The following is a 22,049-nucleotide window of genomic DNA, read 5'->3' on the forward strand; positions in this document are numbered from 1 at the left end:
TTTTCTTTGAAACCCTAAAAATGCAACAATAATTCTGGGCTGGGCCTCTGGTTAATAGGTTAGTCCCAAAAATAATATAAAAGTGGATAATAAAGCCCAATAATGTCCAAAACAGTAGATAATATAGCATGGAGCAATCAAAAATTATAGATACGTTGGAGACGTATCAATCCGCCTCACCTTTGAAATGCTTGCCTTTCTTTCTTACGGCATGCCTACTCGAAAGAAATCGACGATGTCCCAGGTACATATTGTTCTTACAATTAGCCAAATATATACTGTCGGTATCATCCAAACAATGCGTGCATGCGTGGTATCCCTTGTTTGTCTGTCCTGAAAGGTTACTGAGAGCAGGCCAATCATTGATGGTCACGAACAGCAACTCCTTTAGGTCAAATTCTTCCCCCATGTGCTCATCCCACGCACGTGCACCTGTTCCATTCCACAACTGTAAGAGTTCTTCAACTAATGGCCTTAGGTACACATCAATATCGTTGTCGGGTTTCTTAGGGCCTTGGATGAGCACTGGCATCATAATGAACTTCCGCTTCATGCACAATCAAGGAGGAAGGTTATACAAACATAGAGTCACAGGCCAGGTGCTATGGTTGCTGCTCTGCTCCCCAAAAGGATTAATGCCATCTGCGCTTAGACCAAACCATATGTTCCTTGCGTCATCTGCAAACTCCTTCCCGTACTTTCTCTTGATTTTTCTCCACTACGACCCGTCAGCGGGTACTCTCAACTTTCCGTATTTCTTACGGTCTTCTCTGTGCCATCGCATCGCCTTGGCATGCTCTTTGTTTTGGAACAAACGTTTCAACTGTGGTATTATAGGAGCATACCACATCACCTTGGCAGGAATCTTCTTCCTGGGGCGCTCGGCCTCGACATCACCAGGGTCATCGCGACTGATCTTATAGCGCAATGCACCACATATCGGGCAAGCGTTCAAATCCTCGTACTCACCGCAGTACAGGATGCAATCATTAGGGCATGCATGTATCTTCTGCACCTCTAACCCTAGAGGGCAGACAACCTTCTTTGCTTCGTATGTACTCTCGGGCAATTCATTGTCCTTTGGAAGCATATTCTTTATCATTACCAGCAACTTTCCAAATCCCTTGTTAGATACACCATTCTCTGCATTCCATTGCAGCAATTCCGGTGTGGTGCCCAGCTTTTTCTTGTCACCTACCCAATTCGGGTACAAATTTTTTTTGTGATCCTCTAACATGCGCTGCAACTTCTTCTTCTCCAAATCACTGGCGCAGTTTCTCTTTGCATCAGCAATGGCCCGGCCTAGATCATCAACAGGCTCATCCGATGCCTCTTCTTCAGCTTCTTCCTGCATTGTCGACTCAGCTTCTTCCCGCATTACCGGCTCAGCTTCTTCCCTCATTGTTGTATCATCGTATTCAGGGAACCCATGTCCAGGATAGCTGTCGTCGTCCTCTTCTTCTTCATTGTCTTACATCATAACCCCTCTTTCTCCGTTCTTGGTCCAAACATTATAGTGGGGCATGAAACCGGACTCAAACAGGTGGACGTGAATGGTTCTTGACGTATAGTAATTATGACCATTCTTACAGCCAGCACATGGACAAGGCATAAAACCATCCGCCCGTTTGTTTGCCTCAACCGCAAGTAGAAAAGTATGCACGCCATTAATGAACTCGGGAGAGCATCGGTCATCGTACATCCATTGCCAGCTCATCTTCAATACACAACACCGAAAACACCAAATTAATACAATACATAAAGTTCATATAACACTTAAATGCAACAAACAAATAACTCTCTAGCTAAATAATTTAAATGCAACAACAAATGCAATCAAGATCGCAACTAAGGTAACAATTGATCTATCAGCATAATGATACCAAGCCTCACTATGAATGGCATATTTTCTAATCTTTCTAATCTTCAAGCGCATTTTCTCCATCTAAATCTTGTGATCATCGACGACATCGGCAACATGCAACTCCAATTCCATCTTCTCCCCCTCAATTCTTTTCAATTTTTCTTTCAAATCCTCATTTTCTCTTTCAACTAAATTTAACCTCTCGACAATAGGGTCGGTTGGAATTTCCGGCTCAACTACCTCCTACATACAAATATCTATGTCAGCTTGATGGGCATAATTTGTCATAAACACGAAATGCAACAAATAGTTTTAAAAGAGAATATACCACATCCGAATCATAACAAGGACGAGGGCCGACGGGGACGGATATCAAAACCATGGCACAATGTATAACAAACAACGTATGGGTAAGATAATTATACGAGTAACTATATATCCAAATCACACAAACATCAATTTTTTATATAAAATTTCATAAACAAGAGGCTCACCACAAGGTGGTGCCGGCGACGGGACGGTGCAGGCGATCGACGGTGGTTATGATGGAGATTTAGAAGGCACTAAGTAAACCACACCTACATATGCAAACTAAGTGTTATTTTGACCTCAATTTGCATATAAATCAAATACTACCGCATATAATTCCTCCCAAATTACTAAAACCCACAATTAATCACTATATAAACCAATGCAAGAGCTAATCTAGCAATGAGAGATGAAAGGACAAAGTTTCTAACCTTTGTGATCATTTGAATGCATGGGGGCTTGCAAATCTTGACAAATTTGGGGCAAATTTTGTGATGAACTCGAGAGGAAGAAGGGAAGAACAGAGGAGAGGGAGAGGGGAAAGGGGGAAGAACAGAGTGCTGGTGGACGAAGGGTTTATATAGGACGACCTTTACTACCGGTTCGTGGCACGAACCGGTACTAAAGGTGCTAGAGGGGCCCCACTCTGACAACATCCTGCCACCACTCTCATTAGTACCGGTTCGTGGCACGAACCGGTGCTAAAGATTCGCCACGAACCGGTACTAAAGATCTACTCCCGCCAAGCCGTTGGAACCGGCACTAATGGACACATTAGTGCCGGTTCTGTTACAAACCGGGACTAATGGACACATTAGTGCCGGTTCTGTTACAAACCGGGACTAATGTGTCTCACATTTGACCCTTTTTCTACTAGTGTTTGTCCAGTTTAAATAAAAATTGTCTACTTTGCATGAAATTTGTCTTGTTTGTTCAAGTCATGTTTGATATGTGTGCGGACTGTGTTGGATGGCTGGCTTCTATATCAAAGTCCACGAATGCGTCCGCGGACGAATACTATGTCAAACCGAGAATAACGTTGGAGATGCCCTTAGGCCGAATATGACAGATGGTTAAGATTGCCGCATTGGCCCCAGTAACTTTACTTGCTTGTATGGCACGGATGTGCCAAACGATGCCAATGTCCATGCCACATGCAGACTAAGCACATTTTTTAACATAGTACAATTGTATATGCTCATACACTAGCCCATAGTTCACAACTAAGTACATATTCAGATGTAGGAAGTCAACTCAATTGTTACATCTCCATCATCATGTTAGTATTCGCCACTTCATCATAGCAACCTCGCGTCATCGTTCATGCTCACTTCAGCTAGCTGGAGAATCTTCAGCTCCTTCTTTGCCTCCTTTCATGGATTAGGACACTCGAGTATAGTGTCCTAACACCTAACAGTTATAGCAAAAAACTTTACATATGTCGATAGAAAAACAAAGATCAAAGCCCCCGGCCTCTGCTTCATTATTATGCATGCATCCATTTTCACTGAAGCTGATGCAAGGCAATAAGGTTAAAGACATCGACAAACATAGTACAAAACTTAGATAACTATGGTAACACCATTACAAGATATGAATATAGCGCATACGGCTAAGTAGATTTTTTCCACAACAACACCTTCAAGAAGGGATACCTGCTCTCACGCCACCGTCGCATGCCCAGCTAGAAACGACAATGACAAGAATTTTATCCTGTTTGCCGACATCAACCAATGAAGGTCAAGAGATCCGTAAGTAGACAACACCTTCAATAAGATAACAATGAAAGTTTGTCACTTTATGTCGAACTTATAGTACTTCTGCGTATCTCTGTCTTTGGTATCGGCAGCAGCAAGTAGCAGCAAACCGCCAACGACGAGGGCTTCTGGCGGGAAATGATAGCTAGGTGAGTTATTTACCTATAATATATCATCAAATTGTGTAATTGAACACTGATTGTGTTGGTTTCAACCATGTATGTTTAATGACAAAATTTAGCAAGCTATTTGGTATTGTATTGTATGTTTTTATCACTTCTATGATCTATGAACCATTAGTGCGTATATTGCACATGATGTTTTATGTTTATCAAAATATATGACACTTGTTGTGTTTGATAGACAAATTAAGTTTTAGCTTATGACGTGCCCATGCTTTCGCAATTTGCTAACTCTGTCATTGTATGTTTGTTTGATGAGTGCCCGCTTTGTTATACTCGGCAAATGCCTTTGCAGAGTGCATGGAAACAATAACTATGCAAACTTGCCTTCGCCGGAAGGAGTCCAGCCGAGTCACCTTTGCCAAAGATGGTTTTGCTCATTGTCGAGTGCCCCTGGCACTAGGCAATGATGGCGGTTCTGTTAGTGTCTCAAATTCGCTCGCTTATTAAAACAGTTCTTCCAGTTCTATGGAAGAGATTTTCTTTTCAATTGTCATTTTATTCATTTTTATTGAAAAGGGGGGCCTCCCTGGCCTCTGCATCAGAACGATGCATACGACCAACTTTATCAAATAGCAAATAGGTTCAACAAAGGTCTTAAAGTCTCAATGAAAGCAAAGAAAAGCTCACAGAGAGGCAATAAAAAAGTAGCCATAAAGCCACAACCGGTTGGCAAAAGAAAGATAGGGAAACTAATTGTCTATCCTATTACATGACCGTCATCCAAACCGGTTGAAAATATCTCGTGCTACCATCTCCCACCGGATAGATCTAGTAACCAAACGCTCCCTGGCCTCCGTCGGAGTGAGTAGCGACTACATACAGATCAAAGCCGTAGCTCGGAAGATAACCTGCAAAAAGTGAATATTTGTTGTTCTGTTAAAAACCAAATTATTTCTATAGTTCCAGGCTGCTCACAATAAAGCACATACTCCTACACGAATGTGTCTCGCTATTTCGGCCTCTATCCCATTAAGCCACATTCCAAATAACGTGCTGACAGAATTCGGAGGAGTAATACTAAAGGCTATGTGCACCATCCGCCATAGCACTTTTGCCAACGGGCATTCAAGAAAAAGGTGTTTGATAGTTTCATCCAGATCACAAAAACTACATCTAGTAGGTCCTGTCCAATTACACTTTGCCAAATTGTTCTTGGTTAAGATGACTTGTTTATGTACAAACCACATAAACACTTTAATTTTCAAAGGAACTTTGACTTTCCAAACATGTTTGGAACTAGGAATGGAGCTAGAGTGGATAACATAAAGATACATTGATTTAACAGTAAACTTCCCAGTCCTAGTAAGCTTCCAGCGCAACTGATCGGGATGTTGAGACAGCTGGACCTCCATCAGTCTACTCACTAAATGGAGCCAAGTTCCCAATGATTACCGGCTAGCGTCCTCCTGAATTGAATATTGAGGGGGATGGACTGAATTACTGATGCAACATAAGCGTCGCATCTTTGAACAATACTATAAAGAGACGGGTATTGAAGCGCGAGGGGTGTCTCTCCTAGCCAAGTATCCTCCCAGAGTCACGTGCTGGTGCCATTTCCGATTATAAACTTTGTCCTATTGAAAAAGGCTAATTTGACTCTCATCAGCCCTTTCCAAAAAGGCGAGTCCGTCGGCCTTGCTGTCACCTAGGACAAAGTTTTGGAATGAGGATACTTACTACGGAGAATCTGTGCCCATGTGGCCTCTGTCTCTACAGATAACTTAGACAACTACTTGCTGAGAAGACATCTGTTCTTGACTTCAAGATTTTCAATGGCAAGACCCCCTTGGTCTTCTGGTCGACAAATAATATCCCATTTGGCGAGTCTGTATTTTCTTTTTAGTTCATCAATCTGCCAGAAGAATCGGGATCGATAGAAGTCCAGCCTTTTCCTAACTCCAACTGGAAGCTCAAAAAAAGACAAGAGAAACATAGGCATACTCGTGAGAACCAAATTAATAAGAATTAATCGGCCTCTGTATGACATGAGCTTACCCTTCCAGCAACTCAGTTTCTTCTCAAATCGATCCTCAATGCACTTCCATTCTCTGTTGGTCAGCTTACGATGGTGAATTGGTATACCTAAATACGTAAAAGGTAGAGCCCCCAATTCGCACCCAAACAATTGCCTATAAGCCTCTTGTTCCTCATTGGCTCTTCCAAAACAGAACAATTCACTTTTATGAAAGTTAATCTTTAACCCGGTCAATTGTTCAAATAAGCATAACACCAGATTCATATTTCTCGCTTTTTCCAAGTCATGCTCCATAAAGATGATAGTATCATTGGCATACTATAGGATAGACACACCACCATCAACTAGATGAGGCACCAAGCCACCCACCTGACCAGCCTCCTTAGCCCTTCCTATTAGAATGGCCAACATATCAACTATAATGTTGAACAAAATAGGAGACATCGGATCACCTTGTCTCAGGCCCTTATGTGTCTGGAAATAATGAACTATGTCGTCATTCAGTCTAATTCCAACACTCCCTTTTTGCGTGAAAGATTCTACCTGGCATCGCTAGGCTTCATCAAAACCTTTCATACGCAAGGCCTGTTGAAGGAAAGGCCATTTGACTTTATCGTACGCTTCCTCGAAATCAACTTTGTGAACAACTCCATCTAGTTTTTTCATGTGAATTTCGTGGAGCGTTTCATGAAGGACCACAACACCTTCTAGGATGTTTCTGTCCAGCATGAAAGCAGTTTGGGAGTGCTGCACCACAGAATGCGCAATCTGCGTGAGCCTATTAGTCCCGACCTTGGTGAAAATTTTGAAACTAACATTAAGAAGATAGATCGGCCTGAACTGCTCAATTCTCACAACCTCTATTTTCTTAGGAAGCAGGGTTATCGTTCCAAAATTCAGGTGAAATAACTGAAGTTGTCTAGAGAATAAATCATGGAACATCGGTATCAAATCCCCCTTAATTATATGCCAGCACTTTTTATAGAACTCCGTCAGAAATCCATCCGGCCCTGGACCCTTATTATTTTTCATCTGTGAAATGGCTTCAAACACCTCTTTCTCCGAAAATGGGGCAGCCAAAATATCATTATCATCTGCAGCTAGCTGAGGAACATCCTCAATCCTAGACTCATCCAGGGATACACAATTATCCTCCAGAGGCCCAAACAACTGCTTTTAGTACTTGGTTATGTATAATTTTAGGTTTTCTTGTCCTAGAACCGTTCGTTCGTCTTGCTCAAGCTGAAAGATTATTTTGTTTCTATGCTTCCCATTATCGATCATGTGAAAGAATTGAGTGTTAGCGTCCCCCTGGACAACTTTGCGAACCTTAGCCCGCAGCGCCCATTTCAATTCCTCTTCACGAAAAAGCTCTTTCAATCTCATCTCTGCCTCAAGTTTAGCATGAAGCTCCGTGGTCTGTAGGATTGTGGACTTGGCTTTTAAATCTAGGGACTGAATAAGTGTAAGGAGCCTTTGCTTTTCAACCTTATAAATCCCACTAAGATGCTAAGCCCACCCACACAAGAAACTCCTCAAGTGCCTTATCTTATTCTGCCAGCGCTCAACCTAAGTCATACCTCCTGCATCCTTAGCCCATTCCGTGGCTATCACATCCAAGAAGTCTTCTCGTTCAAACCAAGCCAGTTTGAATGAAAAAGAGTTTTTGTTCCCCATGTGGGTTGCCTCACCAGAGTCCACCAGTAAAGGCGTGTGGTCAGAAATTCATAAAAGTGCAACTTTACTTTCATACAAAAATGTAATTTGCAACTGGATGAGAAAAAAATTGCAAGTTACACCAACTTACACTTTTCTGAATGGGTTGTAATTTTAAAAAATCTGAGTGAAGTAAAATGGTTTTGTTTAATCTATGGATATATAGATGGATGCCTCTCGGTCGACCCCGGGGAATGACAATCCGCTGGACAAACATGCAGTACAATTATCAGACAATGCCAACAGCAAACCGGTGTAGTAGTACACACGCATGCATGCCAACAACTTCGTCCTAACTCCCAAGGAAACAAATGTCCATGAATATCACCCCTTTCATTGTGGCACACCATACATCATCTGCATCGGCCATGGCGGGGGCGGGAGGCAAGCGGACGGTGGACGGGCGGAAGGCGGATAGGGGGCGGTTACGCGAAAACAAAAAGAAACGGCAGTTGGTGGTTCGCACGCGGTTGCCCTTTTTACATATCGAGTTGGCAGAGATGCAAATTTGCAACGGAGATGTTGTATTTTACATCTCCAGAAGGTGGAGATGTAATATTACTTTTTTGCATCTACAACATCTATTGAGGAGGGGTTTTAGGCCTCGGAGATACAAAAAGTAGTTATTTTTGTATCTACATCTTCTATTGGTGATGCTCTTAGGGACAGATGTTCCATTCTTAACTTTCCTGATTTAACAGAACAGTTTTACAAATTCTATGTGGACGTACTGACATTTTTTTTCAAAATTGATTTGGTTCAGATAAGTGTAACTTTACTTTATAAAAATTGCAACCTGCAACTGGGTAAAAAAATGCAAGTTACAGGCATGAAATTACACTTTCCCAAATCGATTGTAATTTAAAAAAATCTCAGCCAACTAAAACGGTTTTGCTGAACACTTGTATAATTGACAAAAATGCCAACTGCAAACTGGCAGCTTCGTCGATCCCAACTCCTAGGATAAGAAATGTCCATCCAATCATCCTTCATCCCTATCATTGCGGCACACGATACCACATCAATTATCAAAAACCTATCGGCACGACCTTTCGCTCTCCCCTAGCTAGCTCCCCCCTCCCTCCCGCGCTGCTGGCCGCTCAGGCCGCGGTGGCCACCCACCGACCTTTATGGCGGCGTCCCCCCTCCATTGCCAGCTGCAAGCTCAGGCTCCGGACCGGATCCAACCGCGTGGGATACCCCTCTTTCCCCCATCCATCCGAGGTGCCAGAAACACAACTCGACGCCTCCCCAAATCCAGCCGCCCTGCCGCAAATCCCGCAGTATGCCTCGCTGCTGCCGGCCGCGGCACCTTCAAGCTGCGCCAAGCTACTGCCCCCTACCCAGCGCCTTAAATCCATCATCGTAGCCCCATCCCCCCCCCCCAGCTGCCCAGATTGCCGTTTCGGGGATGGACTGTGGGTGGACCATGGTCAGGCACCAGAAGAGCAAGCACGCTGCATCAGATCTGTCGGGCTCTGGGGCGCGCCCTGGGATGCAGCGGCCGGACCGCTGCAGAGGCTTCAATACGGACGCCCCCCGAGCGGCTTTCTTAAGCCGCTTCCGCGGTCGCTCCTTCCCCTGCCTCAGCAAGAAGCATCACCGCACCGACTACCGCAACCCCATCCACTACATCCTCTGCGAGCGGCCCGGGCACATCGAGAAGCACTGCCCCTGTAACCAGAGAGCTAGAGGTACCAGTAGCAGGCCACTCCCCGTCGCTCCGCCAGTTCCAATCCACTCGCGCCTCTGCTTCCCGCCACCCGCCGCATCCACCATGCCCACCACCACCCCCGCCATGCAGCGCCACATCGACCCATGGCGCCGCCCTAGAGAGCCACTCGCTGACCATGTCCACCCCAGCGATGGAGCATGCCATTTTCTTCTTGCGCAATCACGCGGTCACCATGTGCGCTGCTGACGGCGTCAACGCCACGTCCCCCATGGCGATCGGCCATGCGCTGGAGGCGCAGCTCGCCGTCCCGGTGAACCAGCTCCGCATCACGGCCCACCACCAGAGCACTACCTCGTCATCTTCACCCAGCCAGCGCACCACGTCAACGCCGTCCGCCGTGGCTCCATCAGGGTCGACGGTGCCGTCTTCAACATCGCGTCGTGGCACGAGCATGACCACGCCCCCTCCTTCAACACGCTCTAGCTCCACGTTCGAGTCGTCAATGAGAAGGTGCCCATGCATTACTGGTCATGTCAGGACCCCGACTCAATGCCACATCGATCTAGCATGTAACACCTCATATCACTTTGCGGCCTCACGCACGGTATTCCCACGGGTGTCGCCCTACCTTTACCCGGGACCGTTTGCGCCTTTTGGCACACGTATATGACAGTGTCGCTAGCATCTATATGATAAGGAGCCCGGGCTGACATGGCTAGTCGTAAACCCAAAGTGGCACAAACTTACAGGGACAGGCATCCATTACCCAGCATCGAATGTGTCGGTCATCAGCAAGTGAATCCAGGCTGTAGCACTGGGCTAGCAGGACTCCGGTGAACCGGGCTGTAGCGGGCTAACAGGACTCCGGTATTCATCGCGTGACATTTCCCCGAAGGGACAGACACAGGAACGAAGAAGGACACATGCCGGCCAGCCTAAGTGTTCCGGAGCAGTAGCAAGCTACCATTGGAAACACTAGGAGACATTTCCCGGTAAGAGAGGCTACTAAGGATAAACAACTAGATAGTCAGATCCCACACATACCAAGCATTTCAATAACATACACACAATATGCTCGATATGTGCAAACTCAACATGGCATCACAACATGACTCTATGACTCAAGTATTTATTCATTAGGCTCCGAGGAACGAGATATTACAAACATAGGTCTCATGACCCAACATTCAGAGTATACAAGTCAAAGCACAAGCGGAAGCTATCATGTCTGAGTACAGACAACTATAAATGAAAAAGGCTGAGAAGCCTGACTATCTACCAGATACTGCCAAGGGCACAAGATCGTAGCTGAGGTAACAAGCTAAACGTCGAAGTCCAAGCGGAACTACTAGTGAGACTGAAGTCTCTCTGCAAAAACATAAAATAGGCAAACGTGAGTACAAATGTACCCAGCAAGACTTACATCAGAACTAACTACATATGCATCATTATCAACAAAGGGGTGGTGGGGTTTAACTGCAGCAAGCCAGCTTTGACTCGGTGGCTATCCTAAACTACGACTGCAAGCGACTCTTTTGAGGTGGCGCACACAAGTCCACATATTCACCATATCAATACACCACTATGGATCCGCTCCCGTCTCCCTACGAGAACGCCATCCATAGCACTCACGCTTATCTTGCGTATTTTAGAGTATCCACTTTCACTTGTCTATGAACTGATATAAGCAATCCAGAAGTCCTTTTCCGCGGACACGGCTATTCGAATAGATTAGGTTAACCCTGCAGGGGTGTACTTCTTCATACACGCTCTCACCACTTACCGTCGTTTACACGACATGTACTCGGCAACCTTCAAGCGGAAGCCCAACGTGGGTGTCGGCCACGACCTACCTAATCACCTAAGTCTCTAGTCCAGGTTTATCGCCTATTCGGGTTCCATCCATGAGGAGATCCGGCCGGAGTTTCGCTCACAGCCCCAAACGATGTGAACAGGGTTCCCGAGACACCAAACGGGCGCCCGGTACACCGTGCCACGTGCCTACCGCATCACAGCCCACCCCTACGGTCAGCGCTGCCCACGGCCTCCAGCATACTACAAACACCAGAAACTACTTGCAACTCCTGGACAGAGGACAAGGGTGATCAAGAAGACGAGAGGGTCCATTGGTTTCGGGCCCAATGCGTGGTAGTAGCTGAATCATGGATCACAAACACAGAACTCAGTTCCTGAGGACGGCTGCAATGAGACAACCCACCATGTACTCCTACATGGCCTCTCACCGCTACCTTTACCAAAACGTGTTCACACACTTAGCTCACACACAGTAGGACATGTTCACACGCCTCTGATTCATCCCCGATGAATCAGACCTGACTCAACTCTAAGCAGTAGCAGGCATGACAAACAAGCAAGAATGAGTAGGCACAACAGGGATCAAACAACTCCTACCCATGCTAGTGGGTTTCATCTATTTACTGTGGAATGACAGGTCATGCAAAGGATAAAGGGGTTCAGCTACCGCAGCAAATAACAGATGAATCGTTGTTGTCCTAATGCAGTAAAAGAGAGCAGGAGCGAGAGAGTGGGATTGTATCGGAATGAACAAGGGGGTTTTGCTTGCCTGGCACTTCTGAAGATAACATTGAGTCTTCATCAGTGTCAACGATCACAACGTCGGAACATCGTCTACCGGGAGGGAACAGATACCGGCAACAAAGAAGAACACAATCAATGCAATGCACAAAATGATGCATGCTATGACATGGCAATATGAATGTGTTTTGAGCTAATGCAACTAGCAACAGATTAAATGAAGTTGGTTTGAATACAAGATTCAAATTCAAACTCCATATGTGATTATTCAAATGCCATTTAATTGATTTGTGCTACACAGCAGCTATAAGTTGTTCTAACATGCATAAAAATGGTACAGATGGATTCCTTGAATTTTTCTGATAATTTTTCATATATAAATTATTTAATTTGGAGTTACGGTTGAATTACTATGAATTTTTGAAGTTTTGAACATTTTCTGGAATTTCCTGAATATTTAGAATTAAAATAATTCCAGAAAATGATTTAACTGCGTCAGCCTGACGCCAGCATGACGTCAGCGAGTCAACGGCCAGGTCCAGGTCAAACCTGACGTGCGGGGTCCACACGTCAGTGACACAGGAACTAATCCCGGTCAAACCCAGCGCTGACTGGGGTTTGACCAGGGGTGGGGCCTACTGTCAGTGGCTGTAGGTGGTTTAGTTAGTTGGATTAGCTCCTAATGACGGAGCCACGTCAGCTCCCGCCGGAGTTTCGCCGGCGACGACCATGGCCGATGACGGAGATGCAACGTGTGCTCGCTACGGAGCACCATTCGACGCGTGGTTTGCTCCTACGGGTAGCTGAAGATGCGCCGCATCCAACTGGGCGAGCGGCAGCGGCTGTGGTGGCCGGAGCTCGCCGGAAACGAGCTCGCGGCGGCGCCGAAGTTCGGGCGCCGATCGATTCGACGCTATGGTGCGCTACGGGAGAAACTGGTGGGTGCTGCGGGCTCCTGAGGTTGCGGTGAGCACGACGGTGGGCTCGGGAGCGAGCTGTGGTGGCTGTGGCCACGGCCACGCCATGGCCGGCGGCGAGAAGCTCTCGGCCGCGGTGGTAACAGCGGCTACGGAGGGAAATAGAGCACGGGGAGAGAGGGGTTCGGCAGAGGAGCTCACGGCGAGGTCGACGAGCAGCTCGGTGGGCTCGGGGAGGTGGCGGAGACGGCGAATCGACGAGCGGCATCCGGCGGCCGTGTGTGAAGAAGACGGCTCGATGACGGCGATGCAGGGCGTCCGAGGTCGCTTGACTCGTCGGAGAGGATGAGGGCGAGGTAGCCGAGCTACTGGGCACGCCGAGGGTCGAGGGGGAGGCTCTGGGTGCGGCAACGGCGAGCGGCGGCGATGAGCTCCGCTCGGGCTGCGCGAGAGAGAGAGCAGAGGAGGGGGAAGGGGTCGAGAGAGAGAGTGCGAGGGGGTTCCAGGGGGTGGCGTGGAGCTGCGGGAGACGTCCAGGAGAGGAGGAGGCAGCCAGGCAGGGAGGAGGTGGCCGGGGCGCGTGGCCGCGCGCGCCACCGAGCAGCTTCGGGGCGAGGGGGAGGAAGACGACAGGGGGAGAAGCGGCGGTGGGCTGGGCCGGCTGGAGGAGCTGGGCCAGGTGGGCTGAGGTGAGCGCCAGGTAGTCCTCTGCTCTTTTTATTTTTGTTTTTGTTTATCTATTTTGTTCTGTGTTGTTTTACTTTAGTAATATACTAAACCATTTTATAAAATCCTGAAAATAGTTATGTGGCTAGAACTAAAATATACCAAACCACATAAAATGTTCCAGTAATTATTGGACATATATTATTTATATATCAAATATATATCCAATGCAAATAGCTATTTATTTAATTCAAAGGCCCAAAATAATTAACTCTGAGATACCAAAAATATTGTTTTGAGTTTTACCTCTTTGCAATATTTTCAGAGACTAAGAGGAACATTTCCTTGGACTTCTTTGAGGAGATTTTAATGTTGATCATTTTTAGAAGGTTTCTGAGGCTTTGAAAATTCCTCAATTCAAATTTCATTTGAATTAAAACATGATGCTCACATGTGGTCTAGCCTAGTGCATAACAGGACCAGGGATGTGACAACTCACCCCCACTAAACAAAAATCTCGTCCCGAGATTCAAGCGTAGGGTAAGGTGAAGGGGAAACGCAACTAGTATAATCTTCACGATCCAGGGTGCACTTCATAAGAGCGTTGATTCGATCACCATCATTGTCTCGAAGTCTTTCTCTAAGAACTCCAACTAACATGACAAGAAGAGGGAAGGAAAACTCTAGAAGAATTAATCTTCTCAAAGAACGAACAACTCAGGATTAACTCACGGAATGGGACATAGCAACATCTCTCGAGCTGAGAGACGAAGCACACCTCTAGAGGAATGGAGTGGAACATATGACGAAGGTTCACTAGGTAGACAACGATTCCACACCTAAGAAGGTGGTGAACGGTTGTCAACGTAGCGAGGAGTTGAGTTGCCATGATACCTCAACGAGACATCCTGGAGGGGGGGGGGTGATTCGTAGATATATCCCCTTAAGTGGCAAAAGAATTACCTTTGATTCAGAGATCATTGAAACTCTTTAAACCAGCCTAGGACAATTCTCGAGCGATCGTTTGGAGGGGGTCGGTAGAATGGCATACTCGGATTTGGATGATGTGGATTACCTTGTTGAAGACAACGTAATGGATGAATTTGCTTATCACCGGAAATGGAAGAGACCCATGGTAGAACGGCACATTGGCGGTGCAAGCTGGGAACAAAATGCAAATGTTGGGAATGATTCTGGTAACTGGGGAAGAACCCAACAATAGAGAGTGAATTCACTATTTGAGAAGGTCATAGCATTGCCGAGGGAACTGAGAGCATCCCAATTAGAGCCGATGATAACACGTAGCGCTTGTGCGTGCTCTCAAGAACTTGAGCATTTCCACAATCATCAAGGTTTTATCAACAACCGCGTCAAGGGTGCTGACAACACAACATACTACCATGATGAATAGCGATGGACGATGCAGATGCGTAGGAGGATAACACTTTCTCAGATTTCACCTTAGCGAGGCCAAGCAAATAAAATCTGGATGATCGACCGAGAGACATTTAGCACTCCGCTTCTAATGTTCTCCTTGATGTGCTAGCGTAATCCACCCATAGATATGGTTTGATATCTAGAACATCAAGTAAAAAGGTCGGACTTCGGAACACAGAAATCCATAGGGGCAACTAGGGAGTAATCCTACGAAATCCCTATGGGGAGGTGGCCAACTTCCTCAAACAAGATACTATAATAATAGGTCTACCGGATGGGTGTGTTGGCCACGACATCCACCTTGCCGGTTATTGAGAGACCAATATTATAATTCTTGGGAAATGTTCCAACCATCACATCTGCCTGAGATTCAGATCTGGTTGGTGTCAGGATATCCCAGACTCATCAAGTCTAGAAAGAAAAATGAAAGTTTGCAACACAAATCGACGAGATAATGTTGCGGGATTCTCGGGGAGTGAGCTACGATAGTAAGCTCCAAAACATGAGCTGGTTCTGCTACAAATATGCGAACACGTTGTCCTAGACAAGCATGGCCACGTAGCAGTCTTATAATTAAACACTACCGAGTTCAGGTGGAGAACCATCATCGAGGATATCGAAGTCTTTACGCAAGTCCATGGATTAGATCCCAAGCATAGACTTCTTTTCCTTGAACAAGTCAATCAGTGGCTTAGTGTGCTAGGGACACATATAGAATGAAGGTTGCAAGTCTCCAGACTACAGAATACTTCGCACGTGTGCATGACTGATTTGGGATGATTCCAAAGGAAACAAAACAATCTTTCTCAAATTCACGGCGGCAACTTTCACCAAATGCACGTGTATAAGAGGAAGTCACTCCTTTCATCAAACAAATACTTCATGAGCTAGCATGAAGAAAATGCTTTCAAAAGTTTCCAACACTAGCTTAATGTTCAACAACATCATGGAGGAGATAAGGATGTTGCCAATGGGCTCAACAACAATTCATCTAGGTTTCCTTTTAAAAGGAATTCCATAGTTAAGTGAACACGGTGATAGCATTGGTCAGACCAAAGATGTAATGGTGTATGCTCGAGGGATCAACCACGAATAAGACAACATTACGAGCATCATTGGTACTAATTTGATTTGACGATAGCCCACACTCAAATCAAAGGATTGATAAGACAATAGGTCCAGCAACTGATCACAAGGACCAATCGATGAAGATATCATCTTTCTTCAGCACACCCTACACAAGAATATCCCTTTGGAACGAACTAAGTCAGGAAAGCTTTTATCTTCCAACTCTCCAAGTTGTTGTCTAGCTTAACCAACTAGCTCAGGGATATCTAACACCGATTTTTGGAGAGAAGGTGGTTCACAAGAACCCAACTTGATCACGAGATCAACATAGCGGTCAGGCGACAACCTGGTGATACTTCCGAGAAGAAATTTGGACTATCATGAACCACCGGTATGTTACTAAGCTCGAGAACAATCTTACTTTTCAGGGCAAGACGATATGATCAAATAAGCAAGGATTGGCACTATCCTAACTCACTGATCGGAGAGTGCACCAGAAATAAGGACTAGGTAGCACAATCAACCTTAGGGTGACGATTCAATAATCAACACGCTAAGAATGAGGTTATCGTCCATTTAACTACCAAGCAATGGAGTTGCTAGCAGTATTGATTTCACACGCCATGATTCATTTGTCGGCATTCCGGTTACAATAACACAGAAACCGAGAAATTATCAATGATGATCAGAAGTATTACTGCGTCAAGAATTCATAAGATGGTGTGCAATTCCCATGATATTCCTGATATAAAGATGGTAATACTTCAAGGTAGAACAGACCAGAAGCTGGATTGGCATTTTGATCTGCGGAATACAATTGCTTTGACCCAATCCTAGATATGGATGAGATTCTGGAGTTTGTTTCTCCTATTCATTCTGAAATAGAATGGCTTGGAGGACCACAAGGGTAATAGGCATCGACGAACGAATGCACGCATACTCTTGACTATCAATTGATAGGCGAGGGTCGGAAACAACTAAGATGGGACAACTCAAAAGAACATATGATTTTCTGAGTTGTGGATGCATGGATTAGCATGTCGAACGAAGTTCAACATATTTCTTCCGGATAACCCATGCAGAAAGGTAGAACTGGCAGAGCCACAATATATAATGGAGAACTCATCAAGAATAATCCTGTTGTGATATTTCAGTTCAACGAGGAACTTCTGCCATAAGTAGTTCATGGTATTTGGAAGAAGAAGATACCACGGACTTCAAGGACTATCGCAAAGGTTACTAATATCCTAAAGGCACTAGCAATTACTATCAACATGAAGTAGGTAGAGTGAATCTCGGGTTCAAGAACCCAGGAACAGAATACCTATTACTAAGTAGCATCACGGGATGCTTTCGAGAATGATGGCCAGAATCATCACACTGGGAACACAAATCATGGCTAAATTACTAGATGATCCCCTAAGACACCTAGGGTCATAATAATATCTCCAACATATGTCAAGGTAACGGAGTACCTCAACTCACTGATTAGTGTGGTTAATCTGGCCCATGGAAACATTGAAACGGGAAGAAAGGATTTGCAAATGCATCAGACTACTTAGAAACCTGGGATGACTCGGACAGCATAACGGCTGTAAATGCTCAGAAAAGATTTGCGACATTCACAAAAATGGTGGCATAACCACTCAGAAGCACAATATCAAGGTTTCGAGATCAACAATTAACATACGGAAGTAGTAGGAACTGAACTGAGACTTAAATCCAACAATCTTATAAGTCCACTGATTAGTAACATGTGATCCTAATAGAAAGAAGAGATAGCCTAGTTCTTAATCCCCGTAGAAGAGAAGATGATGACTCAGATCAGAAGGCCATGAGGTATAAGGAGTAAAAAGAGCCTTACGTTCCATCCCACAATCAATTCCCCTACATATAACTAAAGAATTTCTAGACTCAACATCGACCAGTTTGGCTTGGTAATCCTACAGGCAGTCAAGCTCTGATACCAACGCTGTCAGGACCCCGACTCAATGCCACATCGATCTAGCATGTAACACCTCATATCACTTTGCGGCCTCACGCACGGTATTCCCACGGGTGTCGCCCTACCTTTACCCGGGACCGTTTGCGCCTTTTGGCACACGTATATGACAGTGTCGCTAGCATCTATATGATAAGGAGCCCGGGCTGACATGGCTAGTCGTAAACCCAAAGTGGCACAAACTTACAGGGACAGGCATCCATGACCCAGCATCGAATGTGTCGGTCATCAGCAAGTGAATCCAGGCTGTAGCACTGGGCTAGCAGGACTCCGGTGAACCGGGCTGTAGCGGGCTAACAGGACTCCGGTATTCATCGCGTGACATTTCCCCGAAGGGACAGACACAGGAATGAAGAAGGACACATGCCGGCCAGCCTAAGTGTTCCGGAGCAGTAGCAAGCTACCATTGGAAACACTAGGAGACATTTCCCGGTAAGAGAGGCTACTAAGGATAAACAACTAGATAGTCAGATCCCACACATACCAAGCATTTCAATAACATACACACAATATGCTCGATATGTGCAAACACAACATGGCATCACAACATGACTCTATGACTCAAGTATTTATTCATTAGGCTCTGAGGAACGAGATATTACAAACATAGGTCTCATGACCCAACATTCAGAGTATACAAGTCAAAGCACAAGCGGAAGCTATCATGTCTGAGTACAGACAACTATAAATGAAAAAGGCTGAGAAGCCTGACTATCTACCAGATACTGCCAAGGGCACAAGATCGTAGCTGAGGTAACAAGCTAAACGTCGAAGTCCAAGCGGAACTACTAGTGAGACTGAAGTCTCTCTGCAAAAACATAAAATAGGTAAACGTGAGTACAAATGTACCCAGCAAGACTTACATCAGAACTAACTACATATGCATCATTATCAACAAAGGGGTGGTGGGGTTTAACTGCAGCAAGCCAGCTTTGACTCGGTGGCTATCCTAAACTACGACTGCAAGCGACTCTTTTGAGGTGGCGCACACGAGTCCACATATTCACCATATCAATACACCACTATGGATCCGCTCCCGTCTCCCTACGAGAACGCCATCCATAGCACTCACGCTTATCTTGCGTATTTTAGAGTATCCACTTTCACTTGTCTATGAACTGATATAAGCAATCCAGAAGTCCTTTTCCGCGGACACGGCTATTCGAATAGATTAGGTTAACCCTGCAGGGGTGTACTTCTTCATACACGCTCTCACCACTTACCGTCGTTTACACGACATGTACTCGGCAACCTTCAAGCGGAAGCCCAACGTGGGTGTCGGCCACGACCTACCTAATCACCTAAGTCTCTAGTCCAGGTTTATCGCCTATTCGGGTTCCATCCATGAGGAGATCCGGCCGGAGTTTCGCTCACAGCCCCAAACGATGTGAACAGGGTTCCCGAGACACCAAACGGGCGCCCGGTACACCGTGCCACGTGCCTACCGCATCACAGCCCACCCCTACGGTCAGCGCTGCCCACGGCCTCCAGCATACTACAAACACCAGAAACTACTTGCAACTCCTGGACAGAGGACAAGGGTGATCAAGAAGACGAGAGGGTCCATTGGTTTCGGGCCCAATGCGTGGTAGTAGCTGAATCATGGATCACAAACACAGAACTCAGTTCCTGAGGACGGCTGCAATGAGACAACCCACCATGTACTCCTACATGGCCTCTCACCGCTACCTTTACCAAAACGTGTTCACACACTTAGCTCACACACAGTAGGACATGTTCACACGCCTCTGATTCATCCCCGATGAATCAGACCTGACTCAACTCTAAGCAGTAGCAGGCATGACAAACAAGCAAGAATGAGTAGGCACAACAGGGATCAAACAACTCCTACCCATGCTAGTGGGTTTCATCTATTTACTGTGGAATGACAGGTCATGCAAAGGATAAAGGGGTTCAGCTACCGCAGCAAATAACAGATGAATCGTTGTTGTCCTAATGCAGTAAAAGAGAGCAGGAGCGAGAGAGTGGGATTGTATCGGAATGAACAAGGGGGTTTTGCTTGCCTGGCACTTCTGAAGATAACATTGAGTCTTCATCAGTGTCAACGATCACAACGTCGGAACATCGTCTACCGGGAGGGAACAGATACCGGCAACAAAGAAGAACACAATCAATGCAATGCACAAAATGATGCATGCTATGACATGGCAATATGAATGTGTTTTGAGCTAATGCAACTAGCAACAGATTAAATGAAGTTGGTTTGAATACAAGATTCAAATTCAAACTCCATATGTGATTATTCAAATGCCATTTAATTGATTTGTGCTACACAGCAGCTATAAGTTGTTCTAACATGCATAAAAATGGTACAGATGGATTCCTTGAATTTTTCTGATAATTTTTCATATATAAATTATTTAATTTGGAGTTACGGTTGAATTACTATGAATTTTTGAAGTTTTGAACATTTTCTGGAATTTCCTGAATATTTAGAATTAAAATAATTCCAGAAAATGATTTAACTGCGTCAGCCTGACGCCAGCATGACGTCAGCGAGTCAACGGCCAGGTCCAGGTCAAACCTGACGTGCGGGGTCCACACGTCAGTGACACAGGAACTAATCCCGGTCAAACCCAGCGCTGACTGGGGTTTGACCAGGGGTGGGGCCTACTGTCAGTGGCTGTAGGTGGTTTAGTTAGTTGGATTAGCTCCTAATGACGGAGCCACGTCAGCTCCCGCCGGAGTTTCGCCGGCGACGACCATGGCCGATGACGGAGATGCAACGTGTGCTCGCTACGGAGCACCATTCGACGCGTGGTTTGCTCCTACGGGTAGCTGAAGATGCGCCGCATCCAACTGGGCGAGCGGCAGCGGCTGTGGTGGCCGGAGCTCGCCGGAAACGAGCTCGCGGCGGCGCCGAAGTTCGGGCGCCGATCGATTCGACGCTATGGTGCGCTACGGGAGAAACTGGTGGGTGCTGCGGGCTCCTGAGGTTGCGGTGAGCACGACGGTGGGCTCGGGAGCGAGCTGTGGTGGCTGTGGCCACGGCCACGCCATGGCCGGCGGCGAGAAGCTCTCGGCCGCGGTGGTAACAGCGGCTACGGAGGGAAATAGAGCACGGGGAGAGAGGGGTTCGGCAGAGGAGCTCACGGCGAGGTCGACGAGCAGCTCGGTGGGCTCGGGGAGGTGGCGGAGACGGCGAATCGACGAGCGGCATCCGGCGGCCGTGTGTGAAGAAGACGGCTCGATGACGGCGATGCAGGGCGTCCGAGGTCGCTTGACTCGTCGGAGAGGATGAGGGCGAGGTAGCCGAGCTACTGGGCACGCCGAGGGTCGAGGGGGAGGCTCTGGGTGCGGCAACGGCGAGCGGCGGCGATGAGCTCCGCTCGGGCTGCGCGAGAGAGAGAGCAGAGGAGGGGGAAGGGGTCGAGAGAGAGAGTGCGAGGGGGTTCCAGGGGGTGGCGTGGAGCTGCGGGAGACGTCCAGGAGAGGAGGAGGCAGCCAGGCAGGGAGGAGGTGGCCGGGGCGCGTGGCCGCGCGCGCCACCGAGCAGCTTCGGGGCGAGGGGGAGGAAGACGACAGGGGGAGAAGCGGCGGTGGGCTGGGCCGGCTGGAGGAGCTGGGCCAGGTGGGCTGAGGTGAGCGCCAGGTAGTCCTCTACTCTTTCTATTTTTGTTTTTGTTTATCTATTTTGTTCTGTGTTGTTTTAGTTTAGTAATATACTAAACCATTTTATAAAATCCTGAAAATAGTTATGTGGCTAGAACTAAAATATACCAAACCACATAAAATGTTCCAGTAATTATTGGACATATATTATTTATATATCAAATATATATCCAATGCAAATAGCTATTTATTTAATTCAAAGGCCCAAAATAATTAACTCTGAGATACCAAAAATATTGTTTTGAGTTTTACCTCTTTGCAATATTTTCAGAGACTAAGAGGAACATTT

Source organism: Triticum dicoccoides, chromosome 2A, assembly GCF_002162155.2.
Source record: "Triticum dicoccoides isolate Atlit2015 ecotype Zavitan chromosome 2A, WEW_v2.0, whole genome shotgun sequence".
Lineage (NCBI taxonomy): Eukaryota > Viridiplantae > Streptophyta > Magnoliopsida > Poales > Poaceae > Triticum > Triticum dicoccoides.